This window comes from Anser anser (assembly GCF_964211835.1).
Source record: "Anser anser genome assembly, chromosome: 7".
Classification (NCBI taxonomy): Eukaryota; Metazoa; Chordata; class Aves; order Anseriformes; family Anatidae; genus Anser; species Anser anser.
This window is the reverse complement of record NC_139727.1, coordinates 28,667,022-28,687,097: the sequence shown is the minus strand read 5'-3', so window position 1 is coordinate 28,687,097 and position 20,076 is coordinate 28,667,022. Positions and strand designations below refer to the sequence as shown.

The 20,076-nt window shown below is 44.9% G+C and overlaps 1 protein-coding gene across 8 annotated transcripts in view; it reads left to right on the top strand.

Annotated features, from left to right (window-relative positions):
* SH3PXD2A (SH3 and PX domains 2A) overlaps positions 1–20,076 on the top strand; it is a 251,243-nt gene that overhangs the window by 191,563 nt on the left and 39,604 nt on the right. The window lies entirely within an intron of this gene.

Here is a 20,076-nt window from a genome sequence, read left to right as displayed (position 1 = left end):
CAGAATTCACCATTTGAAGGGTGGTAGAAGGCAATAAGAGGCAGAGGACTTTATGGTGTGATCAAGTGGGGGCTGCAGAACAGGCGGCAGTGAGAACTTGCCATTTCTGCTCAGAACTGGTTTCTGAGTAGGTGGCAGAGACTCTGGAAAATCCAAGTGGAGTTTCTCATGGAAATCAGGAGCAGGCCTGGGGTGAAATGTGAGCTGAGTGCTCAGCCTCCCTTTATAAAAACGGCACTTTTTGGAACTTGTCACGAAGTTACCTCTTCCCAACACATCCCTTCTCTGCAGCAGGAGGTCCTTGGTGGTAGGAATATGATCAGTGTTTGCTCCAGTTTATTTGTGTTGCATTTTGTAGTACATTTTGCTGAAGATTCTTGCTCTTTTATTAGCTTTCTATAGCATTCACAGGAATAAGCTGTTAATGTCATATGGCTCCTGAGCTACACTTAAACAGCTACACATGGGTCCAAGATGAGAAATTAGGTTTCCAATCCAGACTTTCCCAAAATAGGAGGAATGTAAGTTGTGTTCTGTCTGGCGTTTTTGTTTTGGATAGGAGGCTTTTGGTTAATGTCAGTCTTGGAGGAGGGGCAAGCTGTCAGATGCCACAGAATCCCAAATGCTCTTTGTATAGGGGCTATGGCCAAAGACACTTGAGTGTCAGATTTCTGCCGAAGTTAGTGTGCGACTTCTTAATCATGTGACAGCAGCAGAAGCATTTCCTGGCCAAAAAAATGGAGAGTAAGCAAAAACTAGTGAGTCCTGATAGGAATGTGCAGAAACGAGGAACACTTCTAAGGTGTACGCAAATATCAGAAAGCTGACTTGTGACTGCCTTTCTGCTTCCAGCCTCCAAATTCCTATGAAAACCTGACCTTCCCATAGAGTTTTAGGAATACAGCCATGTGTTTTCCCATCAAGTCTGTCTCCCTTCTGCTTTTGAAGGGTTTCTACTACTTTAGCCCATGGTAATCCACCCTGAATATACCACCACGAATTCGATGCCTCCCTGTGGAATATGACAACTGATTTTCCTTGTGTACTTAGTCCTTGAGGCTGACAGAATAGCCTGATGGCTCTTTGTGTAGGAGCAGTTCACTTGCAGATGTGGTCTCCCTGTAGGGAAGGGAAGTAGCCTCTTCCCCATGAAGCTGAGTGACCTGAAGTGTGATTCTGCTCATGGACAGGAGCTTACTATTAAGTGGCTTCTCTTCCTGAGGCACATATCCAAGCCATTGTAGAAAATCCGGGCATTTTTACCAATGGCTTTGGCATGCTAAGAGTGAAATTCTTGGAGTTCATGACTTTCTTCTTCATCCTTCTCCCTTTCAAAGCCCACAAAACTTTTTTTTTTTTAAAAAAGATTATTGATGGCTTGTTTCCTGTAACTCAGAGATGCAGTATTCTGAAAACAAAAAGAGCCATTTACCCTACTGCCTGTACGATACCTCTCTATGCATCAAAAGCCTGAATGTTTGGCATGGTGGATTCTGGCTGAAGTTTCCCTCGTAAGACAGGCTGGGATCAAGGTTTTCTTCCACAAAGCACTTTTCAAAGCCCTCCAGAAAAGGGTGAGTATCTGTGTGCCGGTGGCCTGCTTGCAGCAGTGTGTCTGGACGTGGGCACCAAACGGGCAGTACTTCAGCTGGATGGCCTGCTCTTGGCAAGCCTTGCGCGAGCAGCAGCCTTCCCTCTCCAGCCTCAAGGAGCCATGGTTATGCTTTTGGACTACACAGCCAGAGAAAATCAAGATCCTAATGGAAAACTTTTTGGAAGACAGAAACTGCTCCTGCACATCTGTCCTGCTTTGGAAAAGGTATTATGTGTTGAAGTCATGAAATATTGTCGGAGGGGAAAGTGCTCTCAGCTCTCCAAAGATCCAAGAGCATCTAAATGAACGTACATGGGTCAGCAGTGAATTGCATGGTTTGAAGAGCCAAATACCGTACTCTCCATTTACAGAGAGAACAGAAGTACGACTGTGCCAAAGACAGTTAAGTTGATACCCACTGGCCAGGAGTTGATAGCGCTGCCCAACCTCATCTAATTTCACGTTAATGTGAAAAACAAAGATCTGCTCAGACTCCGTGCGACTGGCCTCACATAGTGAAGCGACCCATGAAGATGTTTGATTTAGCATATAGCTTTCTGTAGTCCAGGTTTTTGTGCAGTTCCAATTAATTTATTATTATAGATGTTATGCACCCACTTGGAAGCCTGCTCTGTTCATATTTAAAATGTGATTGTATTGTTGAAGCAATGAGAACGTCTTCGTGGTGAGGGTTTTTGCACTGACTAGCCTTGCTTTGATGTACTTGCCAAACATCTGTGTGCTTTCTATATATTTTCCCCTTGCCTTCAGAAAAAGGATGGTTGCGTTTATTTGTGGATGAAATACTTTGCTAGGAATGGCTGTAAATCTGAAGGGCTGAAAATTGTCAAGTGAACTCATAGACAATAGTAACAGAGAATAAGGAATTAAGCCTGGTATGCAGTCTGGAAAAGACTTAAAATTCTTCAGAATATATTTTCTTGCTGGCATAGGGATATCTAGAAATTGGAAATCCAGCAAAGCTTCTGATTTGGAAACTTGAAACCGTCGCAAAGTGTGAACACTGTGGCAAGACTCACACAAGGGGGACTAGAAGGTGCTGGAGTCCTTGTTGGCCTAGGCTGTGCTTCATGGGCAAGAGGTGACTGCGGATAGAGATGTCTGCTGTCCTCCTAAATCTTCTGGAGCCCCATCAAATTACCTCTGATTTATATGAGCAGTGATGTTACTAGTACTTGTTGATGTTAGCTGGACATTCATGTAGTACTGTTGAAAGTTTTACTGCTAAATCCATGAAAAAAACATGGCATGCAAGCTCAAGAGAGAGCCTGGTACACTTGGTTTGCGTTTTTGGCTCTTAAACAGATTCATTGTAGGTTTTTTGTACTTTCTTGATGGCCAGGTTATAAAGTAGCTAAAAGAGTGCTGTTGTTTAATGAAAAGGATAATAAGGGAACTCTGTGCTCTGTTTTTCTTACTTCTTCATTAGGTGACACCATCGCAGTAAGGAATGGTGTCTAATATTTCTATTCCTTTGAAAAAGAGAGAAAAAATGAGAAAAGGGGCAATTTGCAGCTCTGTGTTTCTGGAGAATACAGACTCTCTAGAGAGCTAGTATGTTTGGAATGGCAATGGTTTGATTTCAGAGGTACTAAATGATTAAGCATTTGGCTTTGCAAGTAGAGCTCCTACCTCGTGTACTGCAGATCTGAGTAGGCTTCTTAAGATGCTGGTGATGCTGATGACCAAGGGCTGCCTTTGCTTGCAGCTGGCTTTCTGTAAATCCAGCCTTTTACTGGACACTTCACTGTGATTCAAAGTAAGGATGTTTTTGGCATGTTTTTCGTGTTGGAATTTAGATAATCTGAGTGAGAATATAAACCCTTTTAGGGCTTCTCACGACTGTCATTCCCAAGCATCTCCATCTGCCAGCTCAGGGAGCTGCTGGAAGCGTCATATCAGTGCTGCAGAGATGAGCATCCCTAGTGCTTGCAGCAGTGCTCAGCCAAGAAACGTGCCCTTGATATAGCCGGGGTGCCCCAGATGCGTTTCATGTATCAGCACAGAAGAGCCATCTAATCTGCTGTGAGTCTCTCCAGGCACGCGTGTGTTTGGCTTGGCCACCATCATCCCCATGCTCAGAGCTGGAGTGTGTGTTGGCAGCAGGGAATCGTCCTCACTGAGGGATTCTGAGCACAGAGGAATCAAACCCAAGTTCATTTTGTTCTCTCTTTAAACTTGCAACTCGCTTGAGTGGGCAGGGGGTGCTTCAGCTGCTTTTCTGTCGTCTTGGAGTTGCTTTAATCAATGCTTCATCTCTGTAGTAAGAAGTCTCTTGCTATATGCGAATGAAGTTTTGTGCTCCTGAGACTTCTGGCTCCAGTTACAGACAGGCATCTTGCTTACAAACTAAGGTTCTCTATCAATCTCATTTTAAATGGTATAGCTGCAGGCACAAAAACAGCTATATGGAATCACACTTAGCTCTCTGCTACGCATATGTCTTTTATAAACAAAAACCTTAAAACAAATAAAATAGAAATCGCTGAAGTAGTGAAGTAGCAATGCTTTTTTTTTTTACAAGCTAAGGACCAAAAATAGTCCCAAGACTCAGTGCAGTTTAACTGTGTAGCTATGAGACGCGTACCCAGAGGTATGCTAGCAGCTCTTGAAGGCAGGGCTGTTCGTATCCTTTATTCTTGATCTCTGTTGCTGCTCGCTAACTTTGCTTAGGTGAAATGGTGGTAATCATATCCAGTTGCAATGGTGGTTTTAAGCAGCAGGTGAGAAATTCCCTGAGCTCCAACTTGAAACCAGTCCCTGACCTTAGCCCAATGTTTGGGGTAGGTAGATAAGCTAAACTTTAGATTTCTTTAACAATAAATTTTGGGGCTAGAAATGTTTTTGTTGTTGTTAGGCAATACCTGTGTCTGTTGCAAGCCCTCGTTTAGTTTGGAGAGCAAGCAAATGCAGGTTCTTCCTTCACTGAACTGAAACCTTCGTAGCTAATTTCCAGGACCTCATCTGGAGAAACTGCTCCATTTTCTTGGCTCTGTTGCAGAATTTGAAAACTGAGCTGCGAATAAATAAGCGTGGGCTCATCCAAAGGCCTGAGATGTAGCTGGAAGGAAAACGCAAGCCAGGCTGGAAGTGACAGCACAAAGCTGTGATGAGTTAGAGGCCTAACGGCACTGTGGTACAGGCATGGCCTGTGGTGGGGTACGAAGGGGCTCCTCACAGATGGGGTTTTTATTTCTTTAAAATGTTACTCAGGCCTTGGCTCTGCTCCTCAGCTGAGCAAAGTGCTTAAGCCTGCACTTGACTAGAACGTGAGGTCTGGGGGCATTTTGCATCCTACTTTTATAAATAAACAAACTGCAGCATGAACCTTGTTATAGCTCTAAAAATAGAGGTGGGAATGGCATGAAATGTGAGTAACTCCATTCCTTTGTGGTGATGGGGAGTGGGTTCTGGCAAGCGCCAGAGCTGCCTCTGGTGGAGAGAAGACAGGCCAGAAGTGGGGAGACTGCCTCTGCTCTGCTTCAAGATAGCCAACCTGCCCTGACTCCCATCGCAGGGGGGTTGCCCTGAAGACAGAAAGGCAAAACTGATAGGAAAGTGTGAAGTCAGACGGTTAATAGTCTCGTTTATCCTATTTTCTATGGAAAAGATGTATCAGGAAGAAAAGAGGGGGATGTCTGCATCTCCTGGTGGAAAAGATGGGGGGGAGAGAGCTCCTGGAAGCAAATTGTAGCCATGCTGACATCTTTAAGTCACATCAGAAAATGTAAAATATCATATTGAGCTCTGAATTTTAATGACTATTATCTTCTCCTTAGAGCTTGGGATTTAAAAGAGGCAAATGTGGGCAAAATTGGCTAATTGCCTCTTGCAGTAGGAGGGTAGAAATACGCTCTCGAGATCCCCTCCTTCTGTCACACCTCATCTGTTGCATACAGGTAGAAGCAGATCACATCCTCTGATAGGGTTAGATATTCTCAGGCTGTAGGAGGTTCAACATGAAAGGACTGATTTGCATTTTGCTCAAACTGGAAAACATGTCATGAAGTGAAAACCATGCTCTGAAATGTCAATAGCTGTGGTACTGAAGGCCGTGATTGAGTCCCTCTGAAGACAGTTGCTGATGTGATAGGCTTAGAGAAATGTCTATGACTTTTTCTTGGATCATCCTTGTGTTTTTCCTGGGACTCTTGGAAGCTGTTGCCAAGGTAACTGCTTAAGCCAAAGTGGCGGGGGAAAAAAATGGAGAAAAACTAAAATCTAGATGGACAAATGTTGCAAGTTAGGCTGAATCTTTCCACCTTCCTGTCAGCTAAATCTTCAGCAAGCGTTTTGGGAAGCAGGTTAGATGTCTGGGTGATACTTCCTCAGATTGTGGTTGCTGGTGCCTGTGTTTCTGGAATATCCCCAGTACTGTACCTTCAGCTATTTAAAAAAAAAAAAAAACGCCATGTTCCTCAGAGTGAGTAGTCTGGGCAAGGTTAGTAGGCACAGCACTGGTGAGCCAGGTGACATGGCATTAATGGCCTGTGAGATGCAGGAGGACAGACGAGACGTTGAATCCCTTTTGGATCTTCATTTTCCTTCAGCTTCAAGTGTGGACTAGCAAGTAGAGAGAGACATAGCTTAGTGCTGAGATAGTATGTGCTGGCAGATAACCAACAAATACAGGCTTTTGTAGGATAGAGAATTAAGCTCTTAATTTTAGCTCAATGTAAAGTTGGCTTTCAAATCTTATTAAACCAAATTCTGGTTCTTGTTTGGGATGTAGATGAACTTGTTCACTAGCAGAACAGATTGGGAAGATTGTTTATAGAAATAAAATTAACAACTTAATACCACTAATTAATACTAACTAATGACTGACATGAACTACTGCAAATACAGTGTGTGACCTTTCCTAAAATAAGCATATAAAAAGCTTGCTTTGTGCTCCCAGCCCATACTGTGTGTGCTGGTACTAGGCAACCCCATGGGCTTAACAGCAGCTGGTGACAAATATGTCAGTCAAAGCAAACGTGATCTTCATGAAAACGGATTGTAAGCACAGAACAGCTGTGATGCATCTTGTCGTGGGACTGAGGAACTTCAGGAGGCAGTTCTGAACCTCCAGAAGGTGTCTGTTACTAGCCAGGAGCTTGACCAAGAAAACCATCGGGGACTGGTGTGCCTTGGTGGTGGCTCTGCTGACTCCTGCCGTTGAGGGTCTGTGCATAAGTTAGAAGAACTGAAAATAATGTCCATCCTTTCCAGAGAACACGTGGTTTCTTTGGCCTTCTGCAGGCTGCACTGCAGTGTTTTGCTGAGCACTGAAGAGCCTGTGCAAACAAGGGGAGGGGAGATCTCTGAAGTGCAATGGCAAATCTCCCTCCACAGTGGGGATTTAGCAGCTGCAGAAGGATGACCTTTTCTGTCTGCCCAGGTTGGGTTCTTTTCACTCCAAAATCCTTTCCCGCAGCCCTTGAGAGGAAAGCAAGCTGATGAACTTCGTTAGTCATCCAAAAATGTGCTAATAGTCCAGTTGGTCTTGCTGAAGGTGCGTATTGTATATACTTCACACTTGTGCTGCAGTGAATTCCAGCTTACCCTTCCAAATGTGCACATAGGTACTAAATGGGATGTTTCAGAATAAATTTTCTGGGCTTTAAAAGCAAGCTTTTTCTAGTGTTCCAACATCGTGATTACTGATCAGTGTGGCAGCTAACAGACCTATCCCAAGACTTATTTACTGTGCAGACTGTTTTACACTGAGAGCCATGCTTCTGTGATCTGTGTTTTTTTTATGGCAGTGCCTAAGGCCCGGCTGAGATCAGGGTCCTGTTGTGCTAGCCATTTAGGCCCTGTCTCCAGAGAATGGCTGTCTACAGAAGCCTTAAACAAAGGAAACACTGTTCAGATCTGGATGGTGGGGGAAGGGAAGGGAAGTAACCAAGACTTGGAAATTTGGGAGGGAAAATCTCCCCCCCCGCTGTAAGAATTGGTTTGATTCTCAGCTCTCCTGCAGAGAACTCCCCAAAGCTAGACCAGTTCCCCAGCAGCAGGACAATCCTCTTTGTCCTCATGGGATACGTGCTTCCAGAGGGCTTTCCAGGGGACATCAGGTGCCACACTGCTTTGAGTTTTGGTGGGGTCGAGCAAACTAAAACCAGCTAAACCTGGGCTTGTTTTGCTGCATCTGTATTTGGATGTTCCTGTTGTGTCCTTGCCCTCCAGCCAAGCTGTTACTCAGAACACCTGAGGCTGGAGGGTTGCTGCTTTGCCTGCCAATGCGTTGTACCAGCTGTGTGATACTCAGCTTGAGGTGAACGTGCAACCTCTGTGCTCCATCACTGACCTTTCCCAAGATAAAAAGTGGAATGCATTTTGGGGGAAGGAGGAAAAAAAAAAAAGCTAGTCAATCTGCAAAGAGAGATCCTGAAAAGCAGAGGGCTGCAGCTTGCCAGAATTCAAGGTTTTCTATGATGTTGGCATCAAAGTGATTTCTCATCTACCTGAGCAAAGAAAGTGGGATGCACTTGCAGCAGGGTGTCCAGGCAGTCCAATCTAGCTTCTTTAGGTAGCATTGCATTGAGGGCTGGGAAGGGTTTGATGTTGCAGGCACCCATGGGGTAAGCTTAAATGACTGCACGTTGAAAGGATAAACACTATGCCTCTACATCATCTGTCTTACAGGTTTAGGTAATCCCTTACTGCACTGCTTATTTATTTTAAAGGGTGCTGTATTGTGTAATGCCTGTGTGTTTGTAATGGAGGGTCTGCAAATCTTAGCTTTTCACCCAAGAACAGCATTACTCCTGCCCTTGTTTCATGGTTGAATTATTCCTAATGGAAAGGAATAAGCTTCACAATGTTATATTTGTTTTGTTTCAGCTCTGTGAAACAGAGATTGATGGGTTTTCTGTATCTCACTTCATTAATTTGCCTGGTTGACCCTTATTTAGTATCAGAAGTTCAGCCTCAGTGATTATTTCCAGCAAATCTGTGCTTAGTACCAGCTCTGGCTTTGTTTGATTAAGATTGAATGGAGAGGAAGGAGTGTCAGAGGATGAAACAGTTTAAATATTGGGCCTTTGACTTAGTGCACACTTAACTGTGCCTTCCTGGAGGCAGACTGGCAACTGAGGCAGGCGGTAACCCATCCTTTTTCTATGCAGAAGGTGTTAGTAGGCAAGTTGTCATTCCCATAGTGCAAGCCTTAGTGAGGTGTTTCTAGTCTCTGAAGGCAAAGCAGTTCTCTGCTCTGGGTCTAGGTTCCCTCTCAGGTCTGAGCATCAAAGGCTAACCTGGCTTTAAAGTCAGCATCCCTGGTGACACAGCTAGGCGAGCTGTGGGGAAATCACAAAAACCCTTTGAAGGTGCTTGAGCAGCCTTCCTATCCAGGGGCCAAGGCAGAATTAATAGAAACAAGTGCTTAGTTATCTGCCTGCGTGCACAGTATTTCCTGCAACATAGGAGGAGTGGCTTTCTGTTGAGGGGGAAAGATAAGCATCTTACCAGGGGTTTTTGCCTCAGCAGCTTCTATGTATTTGCCATCTCTTCTTACGCTACTGATGCACCTTTTTGTTGGAGCTCAGGGAACCGGATACCCCAGTAATTTGTCTGCTTCTTGAATCCTACCTGGATGAGCTCAGGTTTCCCCTTCCTAAAGGTGAATGTTCTCTTGTTTCTACCTGCATAGGCTGCTCCCATAGTCTGGGTCTCCATGAGAAATAAAAGTAAAAGGAAAGGATTTTTCCTATTTTTTCTTTTTTTTTCTTCTAGTTTTCCTCAAGCAACTATTATTTCCTCAAAATGGGGCTGGTTCAGCTTCGTGCTGATCTAAACATAGCAATGTGTCTGTAAGTTTCTAAATTTTAGAGAAGCCTGGAAAAACCCTTCCGAAAATACTGAACTGGGTTTGTAATCTCTTCTGGGGAGTGTCGGTGATACTGCCTGCCCATGTATGTCCTTGCTCAATACAGTGCAGTTCATTAACTGGCAGCCTGCTAGCTCCCCGGCTGCTCTTGTAGCCTGCTATTCATCACTCGGGTGCTCATTTCCGAAGCTGTCATTTCCTGCTGCCTTGTGCAGGCAGCTCTTTGAGGCACAGCTCCTGGGGTCACTGCAGAAACATGGCTTGAATGGAGCTCAGGAGAAAAGCAACGAAGCAGTGTCAGAGGGAGAGCAGAGCATTCAGTTGGGCTTACATCAGTATTCACGATAACGTACCATCTGGGCTGCAGTCTTGCCAGAGCTAGCTAATGAATAGAGCTGGACAGGAGTTGTATTTGGAAAGCAGAGCCTCAAGGAATGGCCAGGATACGGAAATGGCCATTTTTGAGCTGGTTGTCTGAGCGCCGCAGAGCAGTGCTGCTCCGCACACTGAGCTGGGCACCAGGAGGCTGAAGCGTCTCGTTCCTCTAGCAGGAGGAGCTTTGCGGCTCACAAGCATCCCACAGAAGCTGTTTGTGAAAGGCCGCGTCTTTAATCTGGTGACTCAGCTGTGCTTCAGGCTGAGCTCATGTCATTGTTCGCCTGCTCTGTCCCCTGACTTCTGCTGGTTATAGTACAGCCTTTGTTCTTTGCTTCGAGCCCTTGTCCAGTACTGCTCTGTTCTGTCCTGAGGTTACTCGAGTCCCTCTCAGAGGCTGCTGCTGTATTTTTGACTGAAATATGGGATTCCTGTGTGATTTTTTGACTCTAGCACCTGGAGTGCTGCTTTATACTGTTAGGATCACTCCTAGTCCACAGAGTCTCTTTTTTCCCTCAATCTGTGTGGTTTTGAGGATTTCCCAGTAAGCAACTGACACCACATTCTCTGTGGACTTCAGAGAGAGAAATTAAAACAAAAGCGACTTTTGTCAGTCTGTGTAGGATGTAAATATTGGCTATTCTCTGCTGCCCATGAAGGCCGTTTCCTATCAGCTGGGTTTGGGGGTCTGTAGCTTTTTCAACTGCTAGGAAGTAATTTGTAATCTTTGGACAAGATTACTCTGAGGCCCATTTGAAAGCTTATTCATGTTTTCCTAGAGGAAAGCTTGGACACAAGATGTGTTTGCTCTAAGATTAAGTCCTCTGAATGTAAAGGAAATTACTTGTGAGTTTGACTGTTGCACCCTGTTGGCTGACCCCAGCAAACACGCAACCCCACAGCTCGTAATGACCAAGGGAGTCTCCGCTGGCTCCTGGGGCTGCGATGCTCCTGCCCCCTGGGGTGGAAGGCCATCTGTTTGCATACCTTTCCTGTAAGCAGTTGTTTGTGGCTTTGGAAAATGCGCTGCAGGAGGTGGCGGCGCTGGCGTAGCCTCTCTGAAGCCAGTGGGTTGCTTGTCTGCTGCCCCGGGCTGGGTTTGGCCACTGGGTTCTTGTCCTACACTGTGCTGCAGTCTTCCTCTATTCATACCCCAGCAAACCCGCTTGTTTGTTGGGGTCTTTTGTAAGTCACTGATTTCTATAAACATTGAGTCTGATATCGCTTTGGCAGGTTCATTGAACCCCCCACTCAGATCTATAAAGTAGACATCTGCCTTAAGTGGTGGGCTGCTGAAGAGGAGATGGGAGACCAGGCTTTAAGGAGGGTGAGGGGGGACTTATTGCTTAGCTTTCCTACTTTAGCTGGATTTTCCTAACAGTAAAAACCCTAAAGGAGATGAAGGACAAAACTTCTTTTGGAAGTAGAAGATGAAGTTCTCTGGGCTGTAGTCAATGAGCAGCAAGAAAAGTGCCCCATGAACTTGAATGATCAGGGAAGCTGTACTGAAGGACACAGGCAGCAGTTGGTATCCTCACTGGTCAAGTCTGGGGACCTGAGGAAGTATAAGAACTAAAAATTGGTGTCTAGGGAAGAAGAGAGGAGGGCACTACCCAGTACCACTTGATGTCTGTGCAAACTTAATGCACAGCTTTTTATACTGGCTGTTAAGTCTGTGTGCCCTCTAGCAATCTTAGCTGGCCTTGTGGTTACTAAAATCACGATTTCATTGTTGAGGGGCACATCTCTCTCACTTTCCAAGACAAAAGAAGACTGGGGGAGAAGGAGTAAGAGAAAACTAATATGTAGTGCAACCAAAACTGGTGGTCAGGCAGGAAATCTTGTTTTCAGGCAGATCAGATGGCAAAAGGAACACCTGTGTTAAGTAAATAAGTATTTTCTGGAATACCTGGGGTGGTTCTGAGGGTCGTATGGCAAGAGCAGGCTGGCCAGTACTCCAGTACAAGCTGGTAGCCTTTTGAAAGCCATTTGCTTATGGTGGATCTTGTTCTATTCGATTCCTGTACAGCACTCAGCTTTCACAGGCTAACAGCTGCAGCCAGGCTGCTTGCACAATACAGTATGCCCACCAAAAGATAGCTTTGTTCCTTGTCATGATGGATGAGATATTTCCTCTGAGTAAAACACTCCTCTCTTAGTTCCTTTTGTTCCTGTAACGAACAAAGTCTGTGAGCCACAAACTCCTTGGATTATGTGGAATGCAGCTCAAGTTGCAGTTTCACCATTAGGTGTTTGTGAAACTAAGTAATGCAGGAAGAGAGAGATTATGTTAAATTTATTTTCAGAAGGCGTTAGTGTGTCTGAAGCTGCTGACTGCCTGTACAACCTGCTGGCTGCTTCACTGCTCTGTGCATCTCCTGGTCTCGGTGGGCTGGGATGCTGGCCGACACCGTGGGCATACTGGTTGTGTGCTTCTTTGTAGTTGGCCGTGGGCAGGTTTAGGAAGTGGTGTTTTTTCTCCTTTTGTGTTGGGGAGCCCAGGGTGCTTGATGCTTTAGGGGAAGCTGGTGACATGAAGCTTGATGGGACCTTGTCTGGGATTTACAGGTAACATCTAAGACTTTCCCATAGCTGGTAATGTAGTAGGTAGTGCATTTATTTCCTTGCTTTAAGGACACAACTGGTGTAGTTTGTACTGGATTATACGATGGCCTTGTGGATGTATGTGCCAATTCCTGAGAACGTGTTTGGCAGATTCCTTCATTCCAGCTGTGTCAATACACAAGCTTGAGGTCTTCTTTAAAAAAAAAAAAAAAACAGGGAGGGGAAGCCCCTGGGTAACTATTGGGCCATAACAAATAGCTGCAGATCCAGGACATGGGGAGTTCATAACATTATCAGAACACAAAGATAAACTGTGCGCTTTACACATCTGTGCGCACATAAATTCACAAATATAATCAGAGATGAGTAAGTGTTTTTCCAAATGTGCCCCTCTGAAAGACATGTCATCTACCAGCTTAGAAGATTTGAGCAAATACAATAATGCGGTATTTCCTAGTTGTCTAATACTCTAAATATCCATCGTCTCTACTAGTGATGTAACCCATAAAGTATTAGAGCTGAATTGTATATTATCCAGTTTTTCTTTTCCCATGAACTTTTCCCATGTTCTAAACACTTCTGTTTTTCCAGAAGTACGAGGAAAAGCAGTTTCAATCCCAACAGAAGAGTAGGGTGATAAGTATTTGAATGCAGAGGTCACGTTGTGAGTTTCCACATCTATACGTGTATTTGTGCATATAATGTGATGTGAAAGCAATCCAGCAAGCTAGATGTTTAAGCCAAAATCTGAGACATGCTTTGGGGCTCTGTATTGAGCACTTATGTACACACCTAGTCAGCTCAGCTACTCTTGGTCCAGGAAAAATCTTATGTGGCAATAATAACTGGGATATGCAGTTCACACATGGTGTGCCCTCCATGCCAGCCAGCTCTGCAGCCAAAGGAGCTGGAGTACAACAGCAAAACAGGAGAGATGCTAAAGGCACAGCTGGGAAACCTCCATCCACCAACCCCACGTGGTTAGTATTAGAGGTGGAGGAAGGTGACAGTGGAAGGACAGGACAGCAAATCCATAACCACCCAGACCTGAAGCAACAAGTCACCTTAATAGCCAGGCACTGCAGGGAAAAACTTTCATTGTAGCAGCACCCAAACTTCAGGATTCACTATTTTTTTCTCCTTGAGCTTGCCTGCAAACACACAAAGCAATGCTTCTATTCCCTGTGCTGCTGCTGAGCCCTAAGCATTAGCTGTTATTATCAACTCTTGGTGGAGAACATCAAACCCTGGTCTCAGCTCATGGCCTTTTGTTCCAACTTTTAGCTCCACAAGGCAACGTGCTGTTCTGCTAATGGCCAAAAAGTGATATCAGCAGAGTCCAGCCTTCCAGGGGTCCCCACCTTCTGCTCCACATATCCTCCCTCACCTCAGGAAGCTCTGTTAAATATTGTTTCCACCACCAAATTAAGCAAAAACTTCTGCAGCCTTTACTCCGAAAACAAAACTCAGCTTTTAGACCCTCCCAAAGAGGGAGAGGACAGAGAGGTGTTCCCAGTGGCGCTCCACGTGTGCTCTGGGCTGACAGCGTTCTGAAGCGATGCTCTTAAGCTGGGGTTCCTGTTGTGTTCTTGCAGGGTCTCCTGTAAAAGCTAGCTGAATGCTGAAGCAAGCCACAGGGGTGTGCAGCCTCTTTCTTTAGTCCTTGATGTGCTGACTCTTTGCGAAATCATAGAAATATTATTCCGCTTGATCTCTAAGCGTGGCTTGTGGGGCAGAACGTAGGCTGTGACCTGACTTCTATACCCGTTGCTGTGCGATCGCTGTGGGCAGCAGTTGGGTGTATGGTTTCTAATCCATGAACCGTCAGATGTTGTGGCATATTCAGTACCAGGAGCAAGATGTTTGCTTGGTACATTTCAAATCCAAATTGGATTATTTTCTTTGAGAAGAGAGGAAGGAAGCTTTTTAAAAGTAATAGTAATAAAAATAGTAATACTAGAGTTGCCATGTTTGTAGTTTATCATTCATCTTTCAGTGGTATGATAGAAAATCTATTTCATGACCCGTATAGATGTAGCAATTCCCCCAGCAGCTGGCATGTTTCCTTCCATGCTGGGCTACCAGGAAAGGAATGACAGGCTCTTTTCTCCTTTCTCCCACATAAGAAGTCTAGCAACTCTGTTGCCCCACCGCAGTGCTGTGGGGCTCTTAAGGTATTTCATCAGCAAACTTGAAAATTTCTTGGAGATGGGCTGGTGAGGTTTTTTGTCTTTGTTTCCTCCTAAAGCTGTACCTAGAGTGCAACCACAGTAGTTGCAAGCAAGGTTACAACCTTTGTACACTTGGCTCATTTCACAGCCACTGAGGGTTGCAACACTTTGCAGAAAGAAGCTCCCAATGGGAAGTGTGACTGCCCCTAGGAACGTGTGGGCACCGTGCAGCTAGCAGGTAGCTCTAGAGTAGCCCTAGGACTTGAAGGAAGGATCCCGACATGTGGTTGAGCTGAAATCCTAACATGTGGCCCAGTCTGGTCTGGGTATGGCACATAAAAAGGCCGTGAATCTGTGCTGTGAATCTTCATTGTGTTCAAGTGGGATGTCTGGCACAAACACTTTCTTCCTCTAGCACGTCTTTGTTGGAGCCCTGTTTCCATCTTTAAAGCGAGACAAGCATTGCTTCATGGCTGAGTGGTGGCTGCAGCACAGCCTACAGCGCATGCAGGCTGGGAAATGTGTTTAAAGATAAAAGCGGCCTTTAATATTTCACCAACTTTAATAATTCATCCAGAAATGACGGCCTCAGTCTGCCTTGCGTTGACTCATGCACAGACCTCTGCACCCCAAACTGTGGTCAGGTCTGTGCTAGGAAGACCTCTTGCATGTTATCTCCGTGTTTAAGACAAAGATGCCTTCTTCTGTGAATTGTGAGGATAACATGCTCAGAAATCAGACACTGGCCTTCATACAAGTTCAATGCTATCAGTCCAGCACCTTTGCCAAGTACGAGACTGAAGCAGCCTTGTACAGAGCAGAGCCAGCACGTACGCTGGTAGTGTCTAACAGTGTACGGACACTGCTGTAAATTTTTAGGCAGTGGGTGTGAGAACTTTCCTACTGCAAAAAATCTCTTGCAATATGCTGCTTCTGCTACCTTTGCCTTTCTGCTTCTACATATTCTTTGGAAGTCTGTCCAAGGCGATTATGACTGACTTCCCTGTGGGCATCAAATATACATGTACTGTGTGGGAAGTAAGAGCTCCGGAGGGGAGGAAAAAGCAAGTACCTTCACCTGCACTGCAATGCTCTCACACTTGAGCTGTTCTTTAAAGAAACAGATAGCATCTCTGAAAGAAAATGGCCAACTGTTGGCACAAAAATGTCTGTGGGCCATGTTTTGAGGAGACCTGATAGTATCTGATACTCTTCTGCAGGACAGCTCCAGTTGTAGGCACTATCTTCCGAAATTTCTTTTTTGAAGTCAGAAGGACTTAAAAAGGAACAGCTCTCTGAAGTGCAAGGAGTACACATCAAATGTACCAGACTACTGCTCGAGTGGGGTTTTTCCAAGGCTCTTGAGAGGTGGAGTGTTGTTTAAGTATTTGTTTAGAAGAATGTGTAGTCCACTCATGCAGGAGAGATTCCCATTCCCTTTTTACAGCATTGCTGTCCTTGTTTACTTGGGTTAAGCTGAAAGTTGGCAATAAAAATCTACAGAGAACTTAATGGCTGAGGGGAGAGCTAGAGATCAATGCTCAGCATGTTCGTGCTGTTAACAACAAAAACAAGGGATGTGTAGCACCTTCTAAGCTACTTTTGTTCAAGTCGCTAATTTTCCTGTATGTGTGGAGAAATGGGCAATGCTGAAGCTTAGATGAGTAAGGGTCAACACAAACAAAACTTGTACAAAATGCAGCCCTTTGATTGTTTAGTAGTTTCCCAGGGGGTGGGTTGGAGCCTTTTTTAAAACCTTTTTGGAAGGAGGACTGGCAATACAATTAAATGCAGAAATATGATTTATAGAATCAATTTTTGGTCACATTCTCAAACGTGATCAGTCTGTTCCACAATCATCAGCTAACCATGAGTGTGCATTTGTGTGGCATGTGGAACCTTTCATCTCTCACTAACCGATGTAGGTCCATGCCAGAATCTGATTCAGAGTTTAGATGGACCCTGTGAGCGTAGAAACATCTTGTCTGTTGCAGCTAAAGATGCTGACATGCCAGCCAAACAGTCAATGCATGTGGGGGGAACGTTGCATGCCTACAAATTCATATTCTTGGATTAGTATTAAGGCAGGATTCGGCGAAATGCAGCAAAGCCTGAGCTGAGCTTGGTCTGGGTGCAGCAGCTACAATTCCCCCTACGTCTTCTGAGGCTGAAACTCCCTTTAAATCCTCCTCAGGCATGCGGGCTGGGTAACGCTTTCAGTCTAGACATCCGTGCCACATCAGCTTTAGAGTTGCGTTTTGGTGTCTGAGAGCTAGGGGCATCTGTAAGGGTTAACTTGAGCTGCAAGTCACTGCCTAATTTTTACAGATGGTGTGAGTGCAAGAGCGAACCTCAGACTGGCTTGGCAGTGCACAGAGATAACTTTACATAATTCCATGCAGATGTTGCTGCAGAATGGTTTTAATAATGAATTGTGAAGTCAAGCTAAAATCCAGCGTAGAGGGAGAACTCAAAATAAATGTGATGTTTTGTTCTGTTTCAAAAGCGAGTTTTCTAACAATGTTCCTGTGAGGCTGCAATGGTTTGGGAGAGATGGCAGGGGAGGGACAAACAGTAGTTTGCTCCGTTATAGCCCTGACTTTCTGCAAACAAAGGCTCATCCGGCTAATTTGTCTGCATGAGCTCTTTGAGCTCACTAAACGAATAAATAGAAAGGTGGCATTGGTGGGGCCAAATGATAGCTGCCGTAATATTTCCAGTGAGGCGGTAGTGCAGAGCAACTACTTCGTTATCAGCTGCCAGACAGTAACTTTCTGCAGTTTGCTGCTGTCATGCACAACCTGCCCTGTGGCACTTACCTGCGTGTCAGCTGCTTTCTGTCAAGTCTATGTTCTTGTAATTTCCTTTCTGTAGGGTTATGGCTTAGATGTGCCATCATAATTCGGATTTTATGCCTCATAAGGAGTAAGTTGCCTTGGCATTGCTTGCTTGGCCACTCCAAGACATTGCATGTCTTGCCTGTGAGCATCCATTTGGGCTACTTCTGTTGGGAGTGCTGCTGGAAGTTCCTCACTCTTCTCAGTTGTTCAGGCTATTTAAGTAAAACATTGGCTTTGTTTTGCTTTTGTTCTGTTTTTCCTATGAATGGGAATTTGTATTCCTGCATTAAAACTTTTCTTCTCCCATTCCAAGCTTCTTGACGGAGTTTCAATGTGGAGCTTTTCTCTGAACCTGGGTGCACGCTGCTGACTTCTCATTAGCTGCATGGGTTTCTTGTCTGTGCTTTACCCTTGTATATAGTATATAAAGGAAATATTTAGAAAGAAATAACTTTCACGAGTTCAGTGGCAAACAGCTTTCCCCTTAGAGACGCCTTGAAGAATCAGTGCTGCTTAAAACCTTACTTAGTGCTGCACACTCTGTCTGCACCCTGCAAAGGACTTGGTTGAGTTACTTGACAGTATAACCTAAAATCGTGACTTGACCTCTGACTGGCACGTGGCAGCATGTTCATGAGGTCAGCCAAGTCGCTGGGTTTCCCTGCCGAGGCCTTCCAGGGGCTGGGAATGGCAGCAGGGAGGCACAGCGATGGGGAGGCAGGCGTGTGCATGCCCAGGTGTGGGGGCTAAGGCTCGCTTTTTAGCAGGGAGCCCTGTTTGGATGGGTGAGGGCTCAGCTACGCTGTGGGCCCAAACGCAGAGCCTTCAGCTCAGCTCTGAGGCAACAGAGCATCTCCGTCAGCCCAGCCAGAAGGAGCTGTATTGCGAAATGGTCTAGCACTGGGCTGGCGTCAAGGCTGTGAGCTCCAGCCTTCCAACGACTGTTTTACCATGGCTTGAGTTTGGCCCAAGTGCACTTTTTAAGTGTAGGCAAGACCTTTTTGTGCAATTGTATTAAATTTCTTTCTGAGGAAGAGTTTATATAAACAATTCCAGTCTAATTGGTATCAGCTGAAAGCCAGCTTCTGACATTTTGTGCTTAATTATAAGTGTACGTTAAGCTGTGTTTGCTACCCATGTTGATATGTTACTGGTAAAATGAGGAACAACCGTGAAGATGCATTTTTGAATCGGTCTGGCAGATTCCAGTGTTCGCTGCTGTGGGCTTCGTGGCAGGAGAATCCACCTCCTGCTGAGGAGGAATAACTAAATTTAAACTTTCCAACCATGAGCCTTGTGAAGCAAAGTTTCCAACCCTCTCCTGGGCCAGAAAATGGCAAGCCATGTCTAAGCTTGGAGAGTAAATAAATAGAGCTACCTAGCAGCTGTGCTGCTCAGGAGTGAGGGGTTTGTTCCTTGGGGCACATTGTCTCCCTGCTGCAGGCTCCTGCAAGGAAAATGAGGGTTTATAACTCCTATCCTCTGGTAGAATCTTCTGTGGCAAGTTTTGGAACAAACATGGGTGATTTTTAACGCAGGCATTGTTTCAGATGGTTTCTTTTTTTCTTTAAAGTTGCACGTTGCATGGCCATGGAGCCCAGCAGAGTCTCCCTTCCCCTTACTGGACCCAGGGCTGCGGCTCCTCGCTGCAGGAGGGCTGCGTGGCCATCACACGAGTCTGTGCTTTGTCACAAACGAAATAAGTCTTTGTGCCCCATCTATATGCAAACCAAGCTGCCTTGTCTCTGCCTTAGCTCATCACAGGCAGGTTCAGGTTCCTGTGAAATTTCTTGGTTTTATGATAGCCATTAAAGTCTGTAAACTGTTCTGAAGCGCTTGTACAGAAATAACTGTTTTCTCAGCTCCCTTTGGGCAGGCTCTAAAACTAGAGATGAACAATAGCTCGCGCTCTCCTGACGAATCAGCTTGCATTTTGGGGGGAGAGACTGGGAGATGATATAAAACAATGGGAATGTTTTAACTGCTTAGCTTTTTATGGTCCTGTATCTTAACCCTGACCTTACCTGACTGGAGCAGAATCTAGATGTGCTCAGAACCTAGAGCTGCAGGCTCCTGGGTGAGCAACTCTGTCAAACTCAGGGGAGAAGATTCAATAAATCAATGCAGCCAAGCAAAAAAAGGGATGAGGATAGTTGTGACTGGGATGCATTTAACCGAAAGATGGCTTACCTAAAACCTTATTCATCCATCCATAGATGTGACCTAAAGGTTGTCTCAACAGAGTTGGTGATCACTTCATGTTTTTTTAGACAATAATAGAAACATGGAGGTTCAGGTGGGAAGGTAAATAAACTGGTCCTTATAGCCTGAAGTCATGTTTCGGTTGCCTTTTTCTCTTATTTCTGTTATTTGCAGAACTTTCTAGGGCACTGAATGCTGGTCATAATCGTTGAACACTGGCCATGGAGATAAGTGTGCTAGGAGTGTTTGTGTCCTATTCTGAAATTTGTGCTCTTCTACTGAAGTCTTTCCTACTTCCATCGTTTGACTTCTGAGACCTCAAACATGGATTTGTGCTAGCAAAGTATTTCAATTCTGTAGATGTACATGCTGTAAGACTTGCTTTCAGAAACTCAGTTGGAGAATTCTAATCAGAATTGTTATGGATAGATTTCAGATTTTAAAATAAACTGTTTGCTCCATTACAACCTTTTTTTACGTGTGGCCTGCCTG